Source organism: Gavia stellata, chromosome 3 (assembly GCF_030936135.1).
Source record: "Gavia stellata isolate bGavSte3 chromosome 3, bGavSte3.hap2, whole genome shotgun sequence".
Taxonomy (NCBI): domain Eukaryota; kingdom Metazoa; phylum Chordata; class Aves; order Gaviiformes; family Gaviidae; genus Gavia; species Gavia stellata.
Window position 1 is genome coordinate 92,992,506 of NC_082596.1, and position 14,931 is coordinate 93,007,436.

Genomic DNA, 14,931 nt, shown 5'->3' on the forward strand with positions numbered 1-14,931 from the left:
GGGGCACAGCCCCCCGCAGCCCTCCCCAGGCACCTCTCGTGCTGCAGACTTTGACAGACTTCCCCTCTGTCCCGACACTGTTTTGCATGAACATACATGGGTTGTTGAAATTTTCATTGCAAGTGACTTAAGGCACAAACCCCTTGTCCTGCTCAGATTTCAAATGGGGTTTTACTTTTTAACCAAAGAAGAAAAAATTGCATAAAAATGTATTTGCATATGACAGTGCACATACGTAATGTTAGACACACGCACACAATTTGGAGGGCTTCACATGCAGTTATGATTTATACAGCATCTAACTATAACATCAAAGTAGTTCTCACAAGCTCACTTAAGCAAGACACATTGGAACACATGATGTCCTATACATATCTACCCCTCCAACTGCTCCCAACACGCATATATAGTAACATTCAAATCTCTACATTGCAAATACCTAAAAGTGGAAAGACAGCAACCCACGGAGGCTGGCATAAGGGCACTGTCCCCAGGGACGCGGGAGCTTGCAGCCAGCCACACAGAGCCCTACCTACATGCAGAGGTGCACGCACACACTGGGAGCCGTGCAGCTCTGCAGTGATGGGCACCTGCTGGAAAGGTCCTAATGTGAGGACACCGACACCAGTGATGGGGACCTGGCATCAGGTTTGTCTCCCCTGTCTGAAAAAGTCCTTGAAAGCCCAAAAGCTTGGCTTGGTGCTTCCCCCCCCCGCCCCATTCCATCCAATAAAAAAGTGATTCCTCACCCACAGTCTTTGCCTCTATACACAGGGAGACTTTCAGAGACCCTTGTCAGACAGGTGCACGCTACTGTGAGCAGACGGGCAGCTCCGCACCCCTTACACCCCTCCTGAAGCGGCAGCATCCCCCCAGACACCAAACCCTGTCCCCCAGCTCCTCCCCTGGGCACGGTGTGCCTGGGGGGACGGGGCCGCGGTTCCCCCCGCCGGAGCCCGTGCGAAGACCCCCAAAAAGTCCTTTCCCCCCTTAGACAGAGCATGAAGCGGATTCCCCAGGGCACAGGGGCCGGAGCGCGCCTTCACCTCGAGAGCAGATAACGGGGCGAGAATTATTTTTTTGCCTTAAATTAGGGAAAAAAAAAAAAATAAAAAAAAAGGCCAAGCGGCTCGCTCGGGTGCCGACAGCACCAGGAGAAGCCCAGACAGGGGAAAGCCGAGGTGCCCGCGCCGCCCACCCCCGTCTCTCTCCCCGACCCGTCGGGTCCCGCCGCGGGGCCGCTCTGCCCGGCGAGGCGGGCGGAGCGCTGCGGCGGCCCGGCGGGGCGGGGGGGGGGCCGGGGGGTCTCCGCCGCCGCCGCTTACCTCTGTCGCGGCGCTGGGAGCGGGCAGGGGCCGCCGGCTGCCGGGGCGGCTGCTGAGACGGGGCGCACCGCGACTGGGCCGGCGGCACCGGGAAGTTTCTTTATATGATGGAGGGCGTCGTGCCCGAGCCGGGGGAGGCGGGCCCCGGCCCGGAGGTGGGGCCGGCGGAGGGGAGCGGGGACTTTGCGAGCTGGAAAACATCTGAGGCAGTGACACATGCCCACTGCTGGTAAACACACGCCGCGGGGCGGGGGGGCGCGCAGCCCGGCGCCCTCTCTGCGTCCCCGTTGGGTTTTTTTTTTTTAAATCTATACAGACAGACACATATACATAAATAGCATGGGGAAACTCCTACCTATGATAGCCAGGCGGCTTTTACTGTAAAAGACCCAGCTAGCTACACCCACCAGAAACGTGCTAGACGGCGCCGGCCGGGCCCCCGGGCGGCTCGGGGAGACGGCGGGGGCATCCGCCCGCCCGCCCACCCACCCACGGCCCCACGCCGCGCCCGGAGCCGGTACCCCCTGCCCGCACCCCCTGCCCCCCAGCCCGGCTTTGCCCGGGCCGCCGAGCCGGGGTCGGGGAGGTGGATGACAAAAACCCCCCCGAGGCGAGGGCGAACAGGCAGGTTGGGGCTCGGAGTCTCCCCCGGCGAGCCTGCCCCGTGCTTTGAAGCCCGTAAGGTGTGAAACGGGGGGCAAGGTGGGGGGCAGCAGCGGCGCCGGGCCCCGCAGGCAGCGAGCCCCGACGGGGCGGCAGCAGCCAGAGGCGGGGGCAGCCGCCAGCCCCGGCCGGGAGCGGCTCCCGCCCCGCTGAGCTGAGGGGATGCTGCCCCGGGAAAGCCCGTCCTAAGTACCGCACCAGAGCCGGGGCTGGGGGGTGGGGAACCCACTTGCTCGCCCGCCTGCAAAGTCCCCTGCGCTAACGTGGTGGGAGCCGGGGGGGATGATGGAGCGAGGTCCGGGCTTCCATGAAAGTCTGTCTTACCGCCTTTCGGGTTTGAAACACGTGTTTCATGCCACGACACTTTCTTGTTGTTGTTCTGTTTCAACGTCTCCAACACACATCCACATCCTTTCTGCTGTAACGTATCAGATGAAAAAACCAGTCATCGCGCGCTGTGCTTGCAGGCCGCCGGTGTGGAGGGTACACGCAGAGTTTAGGATATTAATTGCAAATCTTCAACGCCATCTTCTGAAATTTAAATGTAATTATCGCCACGTTTTGAGGGAGAAGTGAGAAGTGCAGGCATTTTTAGATAGCGGATTTATAACACACCATCCATCCTCTAATAAAAGAATTGTCAGTGCCCACCGAAATCTTTTCAGTCACAAGTTAAGGCACCTTCAAAACATTAAAATACGTCTTTCAGATTGAAGGTGACTGCCACCATAAATCAAGACGAGCAACCACAGCTTTACCAAAAGGCATCTGAAAGGCTTCCTAAAAACCCAATTTCGATTTCTAGGGGCAAGACTGTATGGTGCTCAGGGCGCCAACTGTAATTTCATTAAGTAGAAAACCATCTTGAAATAGATCAGTATAAAATGAACACTTCTAGTGCCTTCCCTCTTTTGCAGCTTTTAAGACAGCAAATTCTGGGCCAATGTGAAACATGCAGATTAGGTCAAACCCTTCAGGGGGGAAAAAAAACCCACATCTTTCTCAAATGCTGGAGAATATTTTGAAAAAAATAGTTGTTCTTGTCCAAAGAAATCCATGTATAGAGAAGTAGAGGAGTTACACATTCAGAAATCTTTAAGAGAAGACAAAGTCAATCATAAAAAAACAGACAGTACGTATGTGGGAAATTACCCGGCTGGGTGGTTGGTTGCTGTCTTTGTGCAGCAAGAGCTCTATTAGAAAACTATTTCCAGTTGCCTAAATTTTAGAGGGGATGCTTAAAGTCAGACCCCTACATGCACACTCAGCCTTTGCAAATAAGTCTTCTCATGAGTAAGATATGCTAATCTCATTAGCTTTGCTGACTTCGTTACTCGGGGTTTCTAGACATCAGCCATTTCCATTTAAGATGGCAAAAAAAATTTAGGACCACCGTTTTGGTCTGTAAAATAGAAAACTCTGATCAGTAACACAACTGTGGTGTCTGCATTAAATTCTGCAGCAGCGTGCTGGTAAACTTTCGATGGGTGCTTTTTGCATATGTGAAGAGACAATTCCTCCCTAACCGGCCTTGCTGGTGATCTGAACGCTTACAGCACCTCAAGCCTGTTCATCTTTTTCTAGTACTTTCCACACCCTCGCAAGTGCCTGACCCTTCAAACCTTACGCAGAAGCCCGGCCGCCTTCATGGAAGTTTTCTGTGTCGGTGACCAAATTGAACGCCTCTTGTGAAAATGCTCTTGCTGCTGTTTAACCACGGCAGTCACTGCCGGGCCCCTGTTTTTCACACTCTTAAGGTCACACTGACTAAAGGCATGCCAGGAAAAGTGACTGTTTCTTCTTGACAGTCGCTCGCAAGCCCTCGGCGTGTAGAAAGCTGGCTTCTGCTTTCACCAAACCCCTCTGAAGTCCCAGCTGACTTGCCTGGGAATTGCACCCAAGGCAGAAAAGTGAAGAGAAATGCCAGTTCAGACCCACTGCCGGGGTCTCTCTGAAATGGGTTCCTGCGGAAAGGTGTGGTGCTGAGCCAAAGGGCACACGTATGAAAAGCTCTTGCACTCAGGAGTTTGCTCCTCCTTTCCTGCAGAAGGCTTGCCCTTGTTCTCCTGGGTGCAAAGGCTCTCCTGCCTCCCTAAAAATCCACCGAGTGAACCCCGTCTCTAAGCCAGAGGGACCGGTTGGAAACGTGCCAGAGGCAGCATGTCTGGCAGCAGAGGCTCTCCGAGGATTGCCCCACAGGGGCTCCCCCGTGCTGGAGACCACAAAATCCCCTTGGGCACCGGCTCAGGGGGAGTTCCTCAGTGCAGAAGAGGAACCTGCCGAGGAGGGGCGGGGGGCGGCCCCTCCCTCACCTTGCTCCCACCTGGGCTGAGACGGCTGCCTTGGTGGCACTGGGCATCCATCTGCCCGCGGCTCTGGTGGGAGTGTGCTTGTGACCGCAGGTCCCGGTGGGCAGTATAGGTCAGGGCCCCGCACACTCACTGCAGCCCAAGCACAGGGCAAAGAGTGCTTGCTAGCTGAGCTCGCAGCCGGCACAGACCCGCCGGTGAGCAGGAGCGTGGCAGCGAGCGAGCTCCTTCCCCAGCGGTCCAGCTCTAGTCTTGGGTGAAGACCCTAACCAGGGCTCTTCAGGAACCCAGCAACGCTTGTACTGGAGCCCTTGACAAATGAAATGGGCAAATGCACTTTCAGAAGTGGATTAAACCCCTAAAAGTTGTTTTGAAAAGCCTGCAGCTGCCTGTCGACATCTTTAGCTGCCCCAAAACCTCTTTCCTGAGATGGAGGTGTTTGACGGGCTCAACGCCTTGCTGTTGGCACCCGCTTCCACGGGGTGCCTTCTTCCCTCAGAAATCCTGGCAAATCCCTGGTTGGAAGTCCCTGTGAGATGGTGCCCTCCACTGCCCAAAGCAGCGGCGCAGTTCAGACCCCAAGAAGCAGCACTATTAAAGCCTCACAACCCCACGCTTCACTCAACAGCTCTGAGGCATGGGGCTGAGTTCACAAGTCACTTACACAGCAGAAAGACCTCTGTGGATGGCATCGATGGGATTCAGGGACACCGTGGAAATCTGTGGCAGATTCCCAATTACTTCGGTTTATTCCAACAAAGCACCTGCTCAATAAGCAGTCTTAACACAAGTTGCAACGGATGATTTTAAGCATCCTCTGTTGTGGTAACTTCTGGTGTCATAAGCACTCCCTTCTCATTTTGGGAGGGTATTGGCAATTCCTCCATTTAAAATAGTGACTCCTGAAACAGTATTAGTCTATCATATATCTTCCATATTACTAATTACACAGTCATTTTAAACTGTTAGAAATAAAACAAACCGGCAAGCATGGCGATGTCTCTGTACTTTTAAGCAGAAAAGTCTCATGGTCCAGTTGTGATTATTTTGGGTGGATTTGGTGTACATTTTATTTCTTTTCACGTACTTCCCCTCTACTTCGTAGCCAAGAATATTTCAACCGCCTTTCATTAGGCTGCCTTCATGCCTCCATATATCAGCCTGTGCCTGGGACTGAAATAGCCATTCACCACATGTCCGAGCACCTGAGATATCCTGCAGGTTTCCTTTGAAGAGAAAAGGTTGGTGCATCCCACCAACACGGCACACAAATAGGAAGGAGCCCCTCCCCAGTGCTGGGATGTCAGGCCAGGAGCTAGAAACCCTGGGTTGACAGCTTCACTCCTGCAAACCAACAGCAAAATTTTTACGGACTTCCCACTCCTCGGGGCTTCCTGGTTGAGCAGCAGGCTGCTTGGACAGCTAGTGTTGGACTGATGGTATTTTCATTATAAAACAGGCATTGGAGGGCTGTGCTGCTGGAACTGGGGGACAAAAAGCTTCAGCAGTGTAAGCATCACTGCCCCATCTGTGCCTGCCAGCCGTGCCCCAAGGGCTCGGGTCCCATCAGGCACCTGAAGGGAAAAGTCGTACCATCAACCTTATACTGCCAGAAGTGAGAGCTCCACCGAGAGCAACGCCATTTGCTGGATACTGGAGACTGTTTTGATAATAATGTAATCAATACATTTGCATTTAATGGCACTTCAAAGCATTAATTTACTTTTTCTGAATATCAGAGGTACTCCCATCCTCTTTTCCCCCCGCCCCTTATTTACTCTTTCCACATGTTTTCATGGATCTCTGGTTATTCTTGGATCATTATTAGCCTCCTTCCCACCAGTACCCTGATAACATTTCCATTTTCCGAAATGCCACACTGAATTGCTGAGCTAGGATCCGGAGGGGTACCACTGAACAGCCCTTTTGTGACCTGCTTTCTGGTGCTTTCCAGCACTCCCCACACTGGCTGGGAAAGGAGATACAAGCAGAGTGTGTCTTATGAGCAGATTTCTAAAATGAGGAATAACTCATGTTCAGATTTGTGGACTATTTTCTTCAATATGCAGAAATGCGTGGAAAGCTGCATGACGTGGAAATAACCATTCCTTGAGGGCAAAAGCTGCTGGAGGGTTGCTAATGTGTATTTGTTTCTATTGCAGGTACAAGAGCTAATTAATAAATACCACTGCCATCTGAGGAAAATGCCAAGTGCCCTGAGCTAGTGCACAGAAACTGAACGTTAAAAAGGGATTTTCCTTTGGGAAGCCAGCGGAGCAAAGAGGAGTATGAAGGATAGGAGTTGGGTACTGCTCCAGTGTCCAAACTGCTTGTTGTAGCCATCTGGACCCACAAAACACGAGCATTTCCAATCTAAAACTAATGGGAGCAGTGGGCTTTACTCTTGAGGTGCTCTAGGTTTTATTAATTTTATAAGGGAGAAAAATCTTGGATTTTGTGTGTCTGCACACGTGCTCACGTGCCTGTGTTTTGCAGGGTGCTGGCAGCAACGCCAATTTTGCTAGAAAGTATTTTTTAAAGCTCATTCTGCATTCCTTGAAAAGCCACAAGGCAGCTCTGGATCGCTGCCTACTCATCGTCAGTCCAAGCATGACAAGGTGGAGCTTCCTGAAACTTCAAAAAAAAAATCCTGCAGTCACGTTTGTGCTGGATACACGAACCTGATGATTGCACCAAGCTGAGGAAATGAAAACATGTGAGTGAGTAGTGTTGCGAATCAAATCATCAGCTTTATGAATAAAAACAATGTTGAGAGTTTGTTGCTGAATGAGCAAGAAATTGGACTTCTTGTATGCCAAGGGTGGATGTGAAGTGCAGCAGCTCACCCCAGAGTGGTATCCTTTTCCCATTGTCTTTTCCTGCGTTAGCTCTGTTTCTGAATATGGTGTCATCCCCCCTCCCCATCTCCCCAAAGCAGTTCAACCTATCCTAGTCCAGCCACCTTCATTAGCAAGCAGCAGTTATGCACCTAAAAAAAAATTGAAAAATTGTGGGGAAAAAAAAAGAAAAAAAATTGTAAGTAGTTTTCAAATAAAAAACTAAGGAAAGCGTGGTTGCCATCGCTTAGCAAAGTGGATTTCCGAAAATTTCTGAACAGATACATAAATGCATTTGCAAAGAGTATGTTCGCTTTGTCTTGAAAGAATGCATTTAATTCACAGGCAGTCATTGCATATTTGTTATTCACTGTCACCGTCTGAGCAGCTGACGTGTTGGTGACCTTCACCTCTTCCAGCTCTCCCCGATGAGCTCAGGGAGGGAGGGAGCCGTCTCCTCAGGGAGATGAGCATCACGAAGACCGCAGTCGCTCACCTGGTGCTGAAAGGAAATCTTTGCTCCCACCTGCTTTCGCGCTTTCTCGTTTCTTTGCTTGTTGGCATTTGGTTGAAGAAACCAAAAGCTTCCAGGTTTGTGGAAAGTGGAAACACTCAATTTTTTTAAAAACTCACCATTTCCGTTCTTTAAAACGTGTTGTATTAAATAATAGCAAGTTCCAGTACCAATCCCTGTTTTTTAAAGGATCGCCCCCAGCACAAAAGCTTCGGAGAGATAACCTGTCCTGATGAAGTCTGGGGATGGTTCTGGCCCTTAAAATAGAAACATAAAGCTGAACATGATGTATTGCTGCAAGAATTCAAAGTTTACAACAAATAAAAAGATCTATCATGAAAGCAGATCAAGAAAAAAGCCAAATCTTTTTCCTGACTACTTTTAAAGAAGAATAGAGAACTTTTTTAATAAAACATTTTTTAAAAATTGTTCAGTTTTCATATGAAAACTCAAAAGCTAGTGTTTGGTATTTGACAAAACAGAAAAAAATGAAAAATCTGTTAGAATTCTCTTTTCAAGGCTTTAAAAATTTATTTGTTTTAATTTGCTTACCATCAACAAAATATTCTATCAGCTTTTATTTTGGTGCTTTCTGGTGTGTTTGGGTTTAAGTGCAAAAAGTTTATTTTCTAATAACCTCCAGTAAACAAATCAGCCAGCTCTGCCTCATGTTCTGGTGCTGGCCAGGAGGTGCTGAGAACAACCTCTCCCTTAAGTCAAATAGTTTGAGACTTGCATCTCTGCAAGGCAGCTATCAAGGACTGCCCGGGACTGCTAGTATTGAGGCAAGGAAACCTTGGTGCTTTGCCAGCGATGTGGGGCACAGCGCGGCCACGTGTCCCCCGCTCCCTGTAGTAAGGTGTCCATCTCGCTCCTGCCTGGGAATTCACACTACCCTTCATCGAGCAGAAGGGGTAAATGCAAATCATAGGAATTACTTTTATTTGATATTTTTATTTTATTTTATATTTTTATTTTATTTTCTTTTTAATTTTATTTTTTTCATATCCAACCCTCTTTATTTGGAGTAAAAAGATGGGGTGGACAGGGGGTTAGATTTCAGACCATCAGCTCACCTGACCAAATTTCTTCAGCTATGTTGTGGCCTCAGAGCATTTCCCATAAATGTAGTTTACACACTGCACTCGAAGACATCCCAAATGTGACTAACACTGACAAAAACCACTTATTGCATCTTGATCACAGAAGAAGTTAAACCAAGCTGGGGATGGTATCTCACCAGAGCAGAAAAGTGGAGCCGCTCCATGGGTGGTACCCAATCTAAATATGATTTGTTACAGTGAAAAACAAGGGAAAGGCTGAATTCATGGCCTCGGTAAAACTCCCTTTTTGAAGTGCATTTCCAGACTGCAGGACACGCAGGGAGAGGGCTGGGCTGGCTGTTACGGGAGTGGGACAGGGATGCAGCAGGTGATGGGGGGCTGCCAGCTGGGTGGGTGGGCTGGGGTAGGATGCCCTGCTCTCTTCAGTTCTTTCCTCCAGCAAGGAAGAAGCAAATTTCCAGGAATTTGGAGAGCAGTGAGCACTGACTGGGACGTTGGTTGGTTCCTAGCACCCTTTGAGCTTGTCAAGAGTCTGTGGCTGGGTGACACCCCAAGTGTTGGACACACTGGGACGTTGTGAGAGCCCCATGCTTAGGGCAAGGGAGGTTGCCTATGTGACCATTTTAGGTATTTTTTGCTTTAACCAATCTTTGATGGCTTTCATACTGGCATAATGTAAGTATTGTGCTTGGGTTCATTTGTATCTAAGTTCAAACCCACATAATTTCCTGGGTTCAAAAGATCAACTTGGTTTTGTATATTTTGGGTTGAGGTTCCACTTCAAAGAAACTGAGCTGCAAGGAGCCCAATAAAATCAGAGAATGACTTGGAGAGGGAAGGGATTAGGGTGACACAACAAGAAAAATCACTGAAAACTAATCACTGAACATGAAAAAAATCCACACGATCTATACTGCATATGCATTGCCCATTCTGCTCCCACTTCTTACTGCAGTTCTCCATTAAATAAAAAACTGTCTGGGTTTTCTGTCCTTTTGAATTGGAGCATCTTTGTGAAAAGCAATGCAAAGCAGGAATTTAGAAGATAGAGAAAAGGACTCAAAAGGGAGGGAGCTTTGGGAAGTTTTTCAGAAACCATAGATACAGCTGCCACTGAGATTTCCCTGCTTTAAAGAAACTGGGAGGCTTTCCTCTCGTCTGTGGTCATTGTAGGGTGGAAATCACTGGTGGTACATTCATTCCTTTGGAAGGAGATGTCTTAGAGACCATAGGTATGCCATACCCTGTACAATTTCAAATGTGATTTGGTTTCATCCTATCTTGATTAGTGAGGGGTGAATCCTCAGCCTGGACTTACTGAGCAGATGGTGATGAGATGCAGATGGTTGTGAGAAGGAGGTGGTGGCGATGGTCTAGCAGTTTGTGTTACCTTCTTCTTTTTGATAGACAAAAGAGGAACTCACAGCCCCAAAGGAAAAATATTTAGTAAGTAAGGAGGGCTAAATTATTTAAAGAAAAAAAATTCGCTTATTAATTGCTCTTCCTTAGGCAGCAACACCAATAACCTGCCTGTGTTTTTCTGTTGAGGAGAGACCTGACTCGTCATTCACAGCGGCACAAGGCAAGTTTGGCTGCATGCTAGAGGGAGTGAATGCAAGCCCTAAATGAATGTACAGTGGTATTTCACTTTGAAAAGAAGCAGGTCAGCCCTATTAGATGTGCAGAAGAATGATTTAAAAGGAAACAAGTCTTTGTAAACAAGGATTTCGGTGGAGGGCAAGAATGGGGGATAGCAAGTACATCCAGTCAGAATTTCTCCTGCTATCAATGATCAGTCTAGCACGTACATAAACCAGTGAATGCTTTCTGAAAGTTTTCAAAAACACGAGACACCTTCACTAGCTGCAGCACCAAATGCAATCAAATGTTGCTTGACAGCACAGCACCAGATGAACCACTGGACGCTCAGCAGTTTCAGCTCCAGCGCTTGGATCGTGGGGCAGCACAAACCGCTCAACAGGCCAGCTGCCCTAGGCAGAGGCTTTGGTGCAAGCTCTTGCACGAGGGAAATCGTCCTTCTACAGCCCTGTGACAATTGGGACATTTGTGTTACAGTCCTCCTTGCCAGGTGCCTTTATAAATGAGAGGGAATGGGAGCGTGGAGAGTGCTTGACACTACAAAGCTTTACTAAATTGCTTGAAGTAGTCTATCCCTGCTGGGATGTCAGCATCTTTCTGCCTTGAGGAGCTTTGGCGTGGGTTTTCCATACCGTGGAGCAGGGTGGAAAGGGCAGCGCAACCAGCCTTCTCCTCCTCACTGATGCTTGATCCCCCGGGCACGGGCCCAGGCGGAACAAGTAGGTTAGAGCAGGGCTTGCGTTGCACCCCACGCAGGAGCCATCCACATGAAAACCTGCCAGGGAGGAGGTAAAAGATGGAGGCGCAGGTGCTCTCCAAACAGCAGGCTACTGCCAGGGGCCGAGGGGAGAGCGATGGCTGCATCGCTCCTCAGCTGGGTACGAAGCGGGCTTCTCCCCCACGGCCGGTAAAGCCTGATGGAGGGAGGCTCAGGGATGCTTCTCCTTCCTTGGAGAGCCTGGCGGCACAGTGCTCATAAAGCCCTATTCCCAAAGATGCTGAGAGCATACCATAATCTGCAAAGAGCAAGCGAACACCGGGGTGATGGAGGATAAAACTACTAAATGTGAGGGAAGATACACAAGAGCTGAAACGTTGTCAGAAGTCAGGAGGAAACTTCACAACGTTGTGGCCACTTTGGAAAAAGAGACTCGGCTGCTTTTGGAAATGTCTCCCTGAACAGTGAATATGTGAAATTATAGTAACCACACGTTATTACATCTCCTCCCACAGAGGATGTTCCAGATCACAGCAGCTTTTGGTATCACCACGTAAGGAGGGGCCATGGCAATTGTAGCACTGCAATGTGTGATGGTCTTGTCAGGAGAATAACATTTGGGACCCAGTGAAGTTTAGGTGGAAGAAAATCTTATACCAGGTGCTAGTCTGCATAGGTGCTGGCAGGGAGAACTGGAAATGCCCTGCACAAGTGAGAGCGTGCACACACACATCCAGAGGGTTTCCTATGGGCAGTGTTGGGTTTTATACTAACTTGCTTCATAGTGGCTGAAGCAAAATCACTGACCACCAAGGGGAAATTTGCAAAGGTAGGGAGGGAAATTTTCAGTGGCAGTGGGGTACTGCTTTCCTTTTAGTGACATGGGAAAAACTCCCCTTTTAAAATGCATTGTCCACCTCACTTTGTTTCACTTTATCTCAGGAAAATTCTGAATATTCTCTGAATTTCACCTGACAGTTGATGCTGGCCCAGACTACCTTCTGAGGAGTTAACAGCTGCAGCGACTGTTGACAGCTGATGCAGCCTGGATGGCCTATTGCATTAACTTTCGTGCCAGGTTGCTCTTTTCTAATGGTGAAAAAAAAGAGATCTCTGCATGCATGGCTACCCTTGGTTAACATGAACAGGAAGGATACTCTGAAGGGTGACTTACTAGCATGGGCGAATGCTTCCCTTTTGAAGCAAAATAAAGTTTTTCACATTGTCAGTGATGCAAGCTTAGCCACGCACACTTCTACTGAAGGCGCTGCGTGCTAGAAAACACCAAGAAATTCCCTCACCCACTTAGCATTACTCATTTTGTTACATAATTTAATTTTTTTTTTTTTTTTTTTTTTTTTTTTTGTGGATTGGGTCAGCAAATGCAGTGCCTGTTAAAAAGCCCGTCTGTTGCAATTCTGGCTGTGACTGAGTGGGAAGGCATCATGGGCTCCTGGTCAGAGCAAGAGGCTGGCATGGGCAACTTGCCCCTGGTTTTCCTGCAGCACCTCAGGTCCATCATGGGACAGTTCATCCCTCTTTATTATCACCTCTGGATGTTCAGACCTACCAGACTTACAAAGGCCTCCAAAACCCCCTTGCAGTGCTCCCCAGCTCTTATTGCTCAGAAGCATACAACTCACTATCAATGGTTGCTGTAAAGAGTGCATTACCAAACCTGGTAGGGGTTTTAAAGCCTCTCCAACCCTTTTCTTTCACAGACATTTTGTCCTTGCGGACGGGTGAATTTATCTGTGATAGTGCAATGGTATGAGAAGTAGAGAAGCAATGTGATTTCATTGTATGTAAGGCAAAATCCTGTTACATCTCTTTATTACTGTGTTAGCCTTTCCACCACGCTGGTGATGCAGCTAGCCGCCTTGAGAAGGGGAGGAAAGAAAGAAAAAAAAAAAAAAAAGAAAGAAATGGCCACTTGGTGGCCTTAACAAACTGCTACTCAAAGCACCAAAAGCCAGATCCTGCGGTCACTGAGCTGGGGAGACGTTTCCCCACTGGCTTCACCCGGGGAAAGTGTCCGGGCCGGAGCTGGCTGGTGCAGAGAGACAGACAGTCCTGGTCCTGCCAACGCAATGGGCTGCCTGCTGCTATACTGCCCGAGCGGCCGTGAATTATGAGGTTTTTCTCCCCAGCTGCAAGGCAATGACTTTTTAAAAGACTTTCTGAAAAGGACAGACAGCAGCATTTAAAGGGATGTGGACAAAATTCCCTGCTGGCACAGTGCTTCTTGAGTAATGGTAAATGCTCTGCATAAAATGGCACACATATCCGGGCTTCTGAGGCGTCTCTCGGGTGAGGACTTTACTGACACAATTACTTCCAAGCCTCCACAGCACTGGCAGCACCATACTACTAACAGCAGTCCCAGGACACAGTTTCAGTGATGTGGTTCCCTATCCACCTAAACTCCAGCCTGAAACCTAGACTGATAACCATTTAATGTGTAATGTATCTCAATATGTTAGAGAGAGCAGTGTCTAGATACTCCAGTAACCCAAGGTTTGGGGTAGGTGTGGGTTTCCACACTGGACAGTCAGGTAAAGTCCGCTCTACTAAGGACTGGGAGAGCTCCAAGGACAGGTGCTTAATTTTCATAAGGCAAATGAGGATCATATACTATATTGTTGGAGAAGCAGCAGTACAAGCTGTCATCATTAGGAAAAAAAAGAAATGTCTGTCAGGAACAGGAAACTCAAGAACATCATTATCGCTGCCTGAGGCTCATTTGGGAACCCGTATTACAAGGACTGCTCTAGCTCTGCTTGGGACCAGTTCTTTCCTCTTCCCTCAAAGGTCCCCTTGAACCAAATTCCCATAATTTTGATGCTTGCCAGAGGTGGAAAGGATCCTTTCAGGAACTCCCAATCTATAAATTTACACTTTAAAATATTAACTCACATTTCCAGAGCACAGAGACCATTCAAGGAAGATCCATAAGGCAGAACAGTGTTGTTCCAGCATGGAGAAGTGATACAGAGTGGCACAGAAGAAGCAGAGAGTCACCTCCATCTTCAGTTTATGAATGCATGAAGCAGCTACGGTGCACAGGATCAACAGCAAGCGTAGGTGCCTCCAGTGCCTCGGGATGAGGATAACTGTTGGTGCCACTAAACAGCACAAAAAAAGGAACCATGTTATACCTGCAGAACTCAGAAAAATGACTCAACTTAGTGCACACTTCAATCAAGCTCCTCAGAGCTTAAGGGAGCAGAGGTTGTCCACCTGCAACATCATCTTCCAGCTACATTTTTGTTTTCCTTTCACCCCTCCATGTAGGCAGGACTTTAAAGTACAAAACATCAGTACAAAGAGTGGAAAGCTGGACCTAGCTTCCCACTGCTCAGGAGAACATCGGATGTCAGCATGGGCTCACGTAGTCTAAGTCTGCAAGTCCTAAATCTTCTCTACCAGTGCATTCGTGCTCTCTCCTCATATTCCCACTCCTCACCAGAAGTATTAAAATGGTGCTGTAACCATTGCACTGCCAAATATAGTTCACTAACAGCCAGTTTGTCTATACACTCTGGACTAAAACCATCAGTTTGGTTAGTCATCATGTTTTCATTATTGGGGTTTTTGGTGCATTGAGATACAATAGTCAATGTAATTCTTGAAGAAGAGTCCTTTGCCTTTCATCTTTCTGTTTACATGTAATATTAGCCATCTTTTCTGCCCCCTCAGAAAATCCAGAACAGAAACTTAAATCTACCTCACTGTATCTTTCTCAGGAAACTTACGAGTTCCTGAAAGCTCCTCCAAACTTTCCTTCCAACTGCCACAGGTGCCGCTATTTGCTTGTAGAGCTTTCCCCTTGCGATAAAGCGGCAGGAAACCAACAGATCAAAATCAAAGCCTTGCTTGGTTTTCCTCTAAAAACATCATTA